The sequence below is a fragment of the Lolium rigidum genome, chromosome 5 (genome assembly GCF_022539505.1).
Source record: "Lolium rigidum isolate FL_2022 chromosome 5, APGP_CSIRO_Lrig_0.1, whole genome shotgun sequence".
In the NCBI taxonomy this organism is placed as follows: Eukaryota; Viridiplantae; Streptophyta; class Magnoliopsida; order Poales; family Poaceae; genus Lolium; species Lolium rigidum.
Genome location: NC_061512.1, coordinates 52,573,004 through 52,582,783, shown reverse-complemented (window position 1 = coordinate 52,582,783; position 9,780 = coordinate 52,573,004).

Here is a 9,780-nt window from a genome sequence, read left to right as displayed (position 1 = left end):
CTAGAGAAACCAAATATGCAAACCAAATTAGCAAGCTCTAAGTATTTCTTCATTAATGGGTGCAAAGTATATGATGCAAGAGCTTAAACATGAGCACAACAATTGCCAAGTATCAAATTATCCAAGACATTTTAGAGTTACTACATGTAGCATTTTCCAATTCCAACCATATAACAATTTAACGAAGAAGAAACTTCGCCATGAATACTATGAGTAGAGCCTAAGGACATATTTGTCCATATGCAACAGCGGAGCGTGTCTCTCTCCCATAAAGTGAATGCTAGGATCCATTTTATTCAAACAAAACAAAAAACAAAAACAAACCGACGCTCCAAGCAAAGTACATAAGATGTGGCCGAATAAAAATATAGTTTCGGGGAGGAACCTGATAATGTTGTCGATGAAGAAGGGGATGCCTTGGGCATCCCCAAGCTTAGACGCTTGAGTCTTCTTAATATATGCAGGGGTGAACCACCGGGGCATCCCCAAGCTTAGAGCTTTCACTCTCCTTGATCATATTGCATCATACTCCTCTCTTGATCCTTGAAAACTTCCTCCACACCAAACTCGAAACAACTCATTAGAGGGTTAGTGCATAATAAAAATTCACATGTTCAGAGGTGACACAATCATTCTTAACACTTCTGGACATTGCATAAAGCTACTTGGACATTAATGGATCAAAGAAATTCATTCAACATAGCAAAAGAGGCAATGCGAAATAAAAGACAGAATCTGTCAAAACAGAACAGTTCGTATTGACGAATTTTAAAATGGCACCAGACTTGCTCAAATGAAAATGCTCAAATTGAATGAAAGTTGCGTACATATCTGAGGATCATGCTCGTAAATTTGCGTAATTTTCTGAGCTACCTACAGGGAGATAGACCCAGATTCGTGACAGCAAAGAATTCTGAAACTGCGCAGTAATCCAAATCTAGTACTTACTTTTCTATCAAAGACTTTACTTGGCACAACAAAACATAAAACTAAGATAAGGAGAGGTTGCTACAGTAGTAAACAACTTCCAAGACACAAAATAAAAACAAAGTACTGTAGGTAAAAACATGGGTTGTCTCCCATAAGCGCTTTTCTTTAACGCCTTTCAGCTAGGCGCGGAAAGTGTAACTCAAGTGTTATCGAAGGGTGGTGCACCTACAGCGGGGTTTGGAGTTTTCTCAACCATGCATAGTATATTGGATACATAAGTTTCAGCGTCTCCCTTTTCATTAGTTTTGGGCTTGCTACTCTCATCGAACAAATTTTCGGGAACAAGCCAAGCATAGTTATGTTCTAGTGCATCATTCATAGCTAGGAGTTTACATGGTATTGGTGCTTTGATCTCCCCACCATCATTAATATTATTAGTGTATCTTATTCTATCCATGTCCATCTTTTCAAGGAGACTAACAAAATTAGTATGAGAACCAAGCATATTAAATTTAGCAAAGACCTTTCTAGCCTCTCTTGCTAGACCACCAAATTCTCTAAGAAGAGTTTCTAAGACAAAATCTTTCTTTTCCCCCTCTTCCATATCACCAAGTGTAAGAAACATGTGTTGGATTATAGGATTGAGATTAACAAATTTAGTTTCCAACAGGCGAACTAAAGCAGCAGCAGCAATTTCATAAGTGGGAGCAAGGTCTACCAAGTGTCTATCTTCAAAATCTTCAACGGTACTAACATGGGTGAAAAATTCTTCTATATTGTTCCTCCCAATTATAGACCCTTGTCCTACCGGTATGTTCTTTGCGGTAAAATCAAAAGGAAACATGATGAAATAAGTAAAGTAAATGCAAGTAACTAATTTTTTGTGTTTTTGATATAGCAAACAAGACAGCAAATAAAGTAAAACTAGCAACTAATTTTTTTGTGTTTTGATATAAGTGCAGCAAACAAAGTAGTAAATAAAATAAAGCAAGACAAAAACAAAGTAAAGAGATTGAGAAGTGGAGACTCCCCTTGCAGCGTGTCTTGATCTCCCCGGCAACGGCGCCAGTAAATTTGCTTGATGCGTGTAGTTGACACGTCCGTTGGGAACCCCAAGAGGAAGGTGTGATGCGCACAGCGGCAAGTTTCCCTCGATAAGAAACCAAGGTTTAATCGAACCAGGTAGGAGTCAAGAAGCACGTTGAAGGTTGATGGCGGCGGGATGTAGTGCGGCGCAACACCGGAGATTCCGGCGCCAACGTGGAACCTGCACAACACAACCAAAGTACTTTGCCCCAACGAAACGGTGAGGTTGTTAATCTCACCGGCTTGCTGTAACAAAGGATTAATCGTATTGTGTGGAAGATGATTGTTTGCGAGAGAAAATAGTAAAAACAAGTATTGCGAGCAGATTTGTATTTCGGTATTAAAGAATGGACCGGGGTCCACGGTTCACTAGAGGTGTCTCTCCCATAAGATAAAAGCATGTTGGGTGAACAAATTACAGTCGGGCAATTGACAAATAGAGAGGGCATAACAATGCACATACATGACATGATAAGTATAGTGAGATTTAATTGGGCATTACGACAAAGTACATAGACCGCCATCCAAGCTGCATCTATGCCTAAAAAGTCCACCTTCAGGTTATCGTCCGAACCCCCTCCGAGTATTAAGTTGCTAACAACGAGACAATTGCATTAAGTACGGTGCGTAATGTAATCAACAACTACATCCTCGGACATAGCGCCAATGTTTTATCCCTAGTGGCAACGAGCACAACACAACCTTAGAACTTTACATCCATTGTCCCGAGTGTCAATGCGGGCATGAACCCACTATCGAGCATAAATACTCCCTCTTGGAGTTAAAAGTAAAAACTTGGCCAGAGCCTCTACTAGAAACGGAGAGCATGCAAGATCATAAACAACACATGTATAATAACTTGATAATTAACATGACATGGTATTCTCTATCCATCGGATCCCGACAAACACAACATATAGAATTACGGATAGATGATCTTGATCATGTTAGGCAGCTCACAAGATCCAACAATGAAGCACAATGAGGAGAAGACAACCATCTAGCTACTGCTATGGACCCATAGTCCGGGGGTGAACTACTCACTCATCACTCCGGAGGCGACCATGGCGGTGTAGAGTCCTCCGGGAGATGAATCCCCTCTCCGGCGAGGGTGCCGGAGGCGATCTCTGGATCCCCGAGATGGGATCGGCGGCGACGGCGTCTCGGTAGGTTTTCCGTATCGTGGCTCTCGGTCCTGGGGGTTTCGTCACGGAGACTTTTTATAGGCGGAAGGGCAGGTCAAGAGGCGGCACGGGGCCCCACACCATAGGGCCGCGCGGCCAAGGGGGGCCGCGCCGCCTAGGGTGTGGCCCCTCCGTGGCCCCTCTTCGTCTCTCCTTCGGACTTCGGAAGCTTCGTGAGAAAATAGGCCCACGGGCTTTGATTTCGTCCAATTCGAGAATATTTCGTTACTAGGATTTACTGAAACCAAAAACAGCAGAAAACGACAAGCGGCACTTCGGCATCTTGTTAATAGGTTAGTTCCAGAAAATGCACGAATATGACATAAAGTGTGCATAAAACATGTAGGTATCATCAATAATATGGCATAGAACATAAGAAATTATCGATACGTCGGAGACGTATCAAACCTAAGCCCAACCTCAGACGATGCTACCACCCTGGATACAGAGGAGTACAATCACCTCACGAAGGAGCTGGAAGGTGACGAGGAAGCTGAAGCAGAATCCGCACCGGCTAAGCAGGTACTTGCAACCATAACTGGGCTGGAGCAAGAAACTGACGAACAAGCAACTCTGACCGACGTCGGACTCCTAGGCCCGTCCAATTCGGAGACTCCCCCTCGCGTCCTCGCTACCGCGTTGTGCCGGATTCCGGAGAAGGGCATATCTTCGGGCACAGGGAAAACATGTCCGTAGAAGAGCTCGTTGAACAGGCAGGCCGGGGCGCTATCGTGCACTCGGAAATCCTCAACAAACCAATAACTCCTGATGACGCCGCAGATCCTGAAGCTCTAGAAGCAAAAAGGAAGGAAATGCTGGCCACTGCCAAGGTATTTGCCAACACCGCAGCAGCAATGCTGGAGGAAAGGCAAGAGGCAGAAGAAGTGATGGAAAGTTTCCTCAAAAGAGAACGCGAAGGCGTAGAATACTTGGAAGAGGCCAAGAAACTCCGAGAACGATGGGAAACCATCATAGAGGGTGCTGGCAAGGAAGCAGACAGGATCCGTCGGGAAGCCATCGGCCCCCACAAGATCAACTTTGCAACCCCCACAAACTAGCAGCCGCTCGCAACTCCAAAGGACAATATGAAGAAAGCTGCGGAGATCCTGGCCAAAAAAGACAAGGAAATCGACATCGCTCACCTCCGCACACTTGTGGCTTCAGCAATGAAGCAGCAAAGTAAGGTAGACACTTCGCATAGGTTGGAATCCAACCCGGAACTATGTGTATCCACCGCACAGAAGGACGCCTCCGAAAGACAGCATCGTGACGATGAATCGCGCACCGGATCCACGGAGCGTAGAAGGAAAACCAGAGAACAAGCCAGTCCGATCCCCATACCTTCGAAAACACCTCCGACGGACCCAAGGAAGGGAAGGGATCCGATGTACACTGGTAGGGAGAAGTACCGGAACCCGTCACCTCCGTCGCGGAACCCGCATCCTCGTTCGCCACCTCGCCGCCGTAGTCCAGCCGGAAACACCAGACCCCATGGGCCTGGTGGAATCAATATCCGCGACAACGTGGTTCCCTAGAGGAATCAGAACACACAGCATACGCCGGAACCTCGTCGGAGCCGGAACGAAGAACGTGAGCCTGAGCCCCGCAGAAGCCGGAATGAGGGAGGCGACCGCCATCACGGAGAAGGTAGCCACCAAAGCCGGAGTCAGCAGCGAGAAGGGTGCGGTGAATCTAAAGGCGGAAGCAAAAGGTCCCACCGGCCCCCTCGCAAATCTCCCTCCCCACCAACCAGTGGAGGAGGTGATCTCGCTCCCGTTCACAATCTCCGCGCAACGGCCCACGCGACGCAAGGGGACGTCTCAACAAATACATATCTGAATAAATTGGTCCAAAATGCTTTGGCAGGATGATCCGAGAGGAGCCAAATCCAAAAGGCTTGAACCTTAAGCTACCCGGAAATCTGAAGCACTATGATAGCAGCGAAAGGCCCGATACCTGGATCGAAGACTACTTCAATGCAGTCAGCTTCGCCGGAGGGAACCAGAAGATAGCCTGCCGCATGCTTCAGTTGTACCTTATTGGTCCAGCTCGTACCAGGCTCAGTGACCTCCCGGAAAACTCCATCTTTTGCTGGTTCGACCTGAAGATCGCCTTCGAGAAGCACTTCAGGGGCACCTACAAGAGACCTGCCACAACAAGTGACATGCAAGCATGTATCCAGAAAAAGGCGAAACTTCACGGAATTTCCTCACTCGATGGTTAGCAACCAGGAACGAGTGCGAGAACGTGGATAACCGCACAACTATGCACGCCTTCATAGGTGGGCTGCAGAAGGGAGGACTGGTCCGGCACAAGCATACTTTCCTGATCAATGAAAACAATCTGACTTTGGACGACATGATCGGCATTGCAAATACTCACACCATCGCTGATGACGACTGATGACCCACAAGTATAGGGGATCGCAGCAGTCTTCGCGGGTAGTAGAACCCAATTTATTGATTCGACACAAGGGGAGACAAAGAATACTTGAAAGCCTTAACGAGCGGAGTTGTCAATTCAATTGCACACTGGAAACAGACTTGCTCGCAAGAGTTTATCGATAGTAACGAGTTTTATAATAGTAGCGATAGTGAAATAACAGCGGCGAGTAACAAAGACAGCGGTAGTGATTATAGTAAACGAGCGGGATTAAAATACGTAGGCACGGGGACGGATAACGGGCGTTGCATGGATGAGAGAAACTCATGTAACAATCAAGCGAGGGCATTTGCGAGATAATAATAAAACGGTGTCTAAGTACAAAGCAATCAATAGGCATGTGTTCCAATTATAGTCGTACGTGCTCGCAATGAGAAACTTGCACAACATCTTTTGTTCTACCAGCCGGTGGCAGCCGGGCCTCAAGGGAATCTACTGGATATTAAGGTACTCCTTTTAATAGAGTACCGGAGAAAAGCATTAACACTCCGTGAACACATGTGATCCTCACATCACTACCATCCCCTCCGGTTGTCCCGATTTCTGTCACTTCGGGGCCATTGGTTCCGGACGGCGACATGTGTATACAACTTGCGGGTAAGACCATAAACAATGAATATCATGATGAAATAATAACATGTTCAGATCTGAGATCATGGCACTCGGGCCCTAGTGACAAGCATTAAGCATAACAAGTTGCAACAATATCATCAAAGTACCAATTACGGACACTAGGCACTATGCCCTAACAATCTTACACTATTACATGACCAATCTCATCCAATCCCTACCATCCCCTTCGGCCTACGAGCGGGGAATTACTCACACATGGATGGGGGAAACATGGCTGGTTGATGAAGAGGCGTCGGTGGTGATGATGGCGATGATCTCCTCCAATTCCCCGTCCGGCGGAGTGCGAGAACGGAGACTTCGGCTCCCGAGACGGAGTTTCGCGATGTGGCGGCGTTACCGGAGGGTTTACGGTGACTTCGACTTCTCCTCGTGCGTTTTTAGGTCGAGGGCGATAAGTAGTCCGAAGGAGGGCGTCGGAGGCCGGCCGAGGGGCCACACGCTAGGGCCGCGCGCCCCCTCTCGGGCCGCGCCGCCTAGGGTGTGGGGCCCTCGGGCCTCCACGACTTGCCCTTACGGCTCCGTAAGTGCTTACGGGAAAATAGGGCCTTACGTATAAATTCGAGGTTTTTCTGAAAGTTGGATTTACGCACAAAACGAGACACCGGAACGGTTCTGCGAAAACGGCGTTAGTCCGTGTTAGTTGCATCCAAAATACACAAATTAGAGGCAAAACAATAGCAAAAGTGTTCGGGAAAGTAGATACGTTTTGGACGTATCAACTCCCCCAAGCTTAGCTTATTGCTTGTCCTCAAGCAATTCGATTAACAAGCGAGCGATAAAAGAACTTTCACGAACACATTTGTTCATATGATGTAAATATTCTCATGCTATGGCTAACACTTAGGCGAGTTCATAATAAGATACATGCAAATAAGATCATCTAATAGCTATATCAATCATGGAAAGGTACCAACAATCAATAATAAGCATCATGAATCATGTATATAAGCGGGATTGCAATGTTCATAAAAGAGTATGATAGAGTGGTATCTCGCTTGCCCATATTTGATCAGCAAAACATAAATGCTCGAGCACCTCTGAAGTTCATAGAAAGACTAGAAATAGTGATTGTCAAAGATAAAAGCATCAAAGTTATACCACAATCAATCATATTTTGAGACAAGCATATTACACTAAGAATGACAGTTGTGCTCTCAAGAAAGTGCTCAAAGAAAGGATGGAGACACAACATAAAAGTAAAAGATTGACCCTTCGCGAGAGGGAAGCGGGGATTAACATGCGCTAGAGCTTTTCATTTGTAAAGCAAGGAGTAAAATTATTTTGAGAGGTGTTTGTTGTTGTCAACGAATGGTAATGGGTACACCAACTACCTCGCCAACCTAGGACTTCCAAGAGCGGCTCCCATGAAGGACGTTATTTCTACCAGCAGGTAGATCATCCCTCTTCTCTTTTGTTTACACACGTATTTTAGTTTTATTATGGGTGACACTCCCCCCAACCTTTGCTTACACAAGCCATGGCTAACAGAATCCTCGGGTGCCTTCCATCAATCACATACCATGGAGGAGTGTCTATTTGCAAAATTAAGTTGCTTACTGATGAATCGAGCAAAACATGTGAAGAGAATTATTAGTGAAAGTTGATTAATTGGGGCTGGGAACCCCATTGCCAGCTCTTTTTGCAAAATTATTGGATAAGCGGATGTGCCACTAGTCCATATGAAAGTCCGTCAAGAGTAAATGACAAGGTTGAAAGTTAAACACCACATACTTCCTCATGAGCTATGAAACATTAACACAAATTGAGAAGCATTTTGAAGGTTTAAAGGTAGCGCATGAGAATTTACTTGGAATGGTTTGAAATGCCATGCATAGGTATTTATGGTGGACACTCTGGAATAACTTGGTTTTCATGTGTTTGGAAGCACGAGCAGCGTTCCCGCTCGGTACAAGTGAAGGCTAGCAAAAGACTAGGGAGCGACAAATCAAGAGAGCGATAGCTTGTCATAATCATGCTTGCGGCAAAATAAATTAGCCGAGGCATAAAAGTGATACAAGAACTACGAAGCAATGTAAATCATCGAGGCTTAATTGACTTTTGTTCAGTCATATGCATGCGTGAGCATGTGCCAAGTTAATTCAAACGAATTATTCAGAGGAGGATACCACAATATCATACCTATCTATGAATAAAACAATGCAAGCAAACATCCATGACATGCTACTCATATTAATAAATTGGAGCTAAACATGAGAGATCATGAACTACTAGACTTTCTTAAATGACATATACCTCACATGAACCAACTAAGCATGCTCACATGGATGAGTATATGTACAAAAATGAAAACAAATAGAGTTCATACCAGCCTCTCACCACAATCAGATTGTCGAATATCGTCATTATTGCCTTTTCACTTGTGTAGCTTGGATAATATGAAATGAAAACCACGCTCCAGCCACCGAAGACCATTGAACTCATAATGAACTTTACAAAACCAAAGAAGAACAGCAAATATTTTTGGTGTTTTCGAATTTGAGAACAAGAATAAAAGGAAACAAGCAAACAAAGCAAAATCTTTTTGGGTTTTCTTATAGCAAACTAGCAATAGCAAATAAAGCGAAACAAATGCAAGAAACTAAAGTAAACAAGTGGTGAAGAGAAACAACAGAAATATTTTTGGTCTTTTTGTGTTTTGGGAAAGAAACAAAGCAAAAACAAGAAAATGAAAACTAAAAGAAATACAGAAAAGCGAGATGGCAGAAATCTGCCAAAACTTGACAACGATACAGAAATCGATTTTTACAAAAATCTTCCGTTGCTCAGCTCGAAAAGTGTTCAACTAATGAAAGTTAGATAACAACCTGGGGAACATGCACAAAAATTGGCAGCTCAAAATAACGTTACTGGCTGTGCGCACGAATTTTTCTAGTAACAGTCCAGAATCTGTTTTCGAGGCAGCACTTCCCCAAATATCATCTCCCTCTCATTAGAAAACCACTCAAAGAAACTAAACAAGTATGTACAAGTATCCAGCAACCATAATATGCAAAGAATGAGTGATGCCGGTATACCTCCCCCAAGCTTAGGCTTTTGGCCTAAGTGGAGATCAACCCCATGGTGCCCATGAAGAAGCACCCTCGTAGTACGAAGATGGATCATATTCCGGGTATGTGCTAGAAGAAGCACCCGGATACGTGACGGTGTAGTCGTAGGAGGGCTCGGCGTCCTCGGAGTCATGCTGCTGGTGGAAGTTGTGTATCTTGAGCTGCTCGTCCACCTCCTCCTTAGAGCGCGACCATGGTTTCCTGTTGATACTGAACAAATCTGGTTGGGGCAAAGGGACTTCCCTCTCTTCCCCGTCAGCAAACAACACTCTATAGACAATATTATCTAACCTAGAGTCAGATGTAACAAATTGATGACTCTTCATAGCAGCAATATCGAGCCTCATAGGAGCTATTTTTACATCATTAGGGTCAAGAGGAAGCTCTAAATATGCTAAAACGCGCGAAGCAATAATTCCTCCAAATATAGGCCCCTT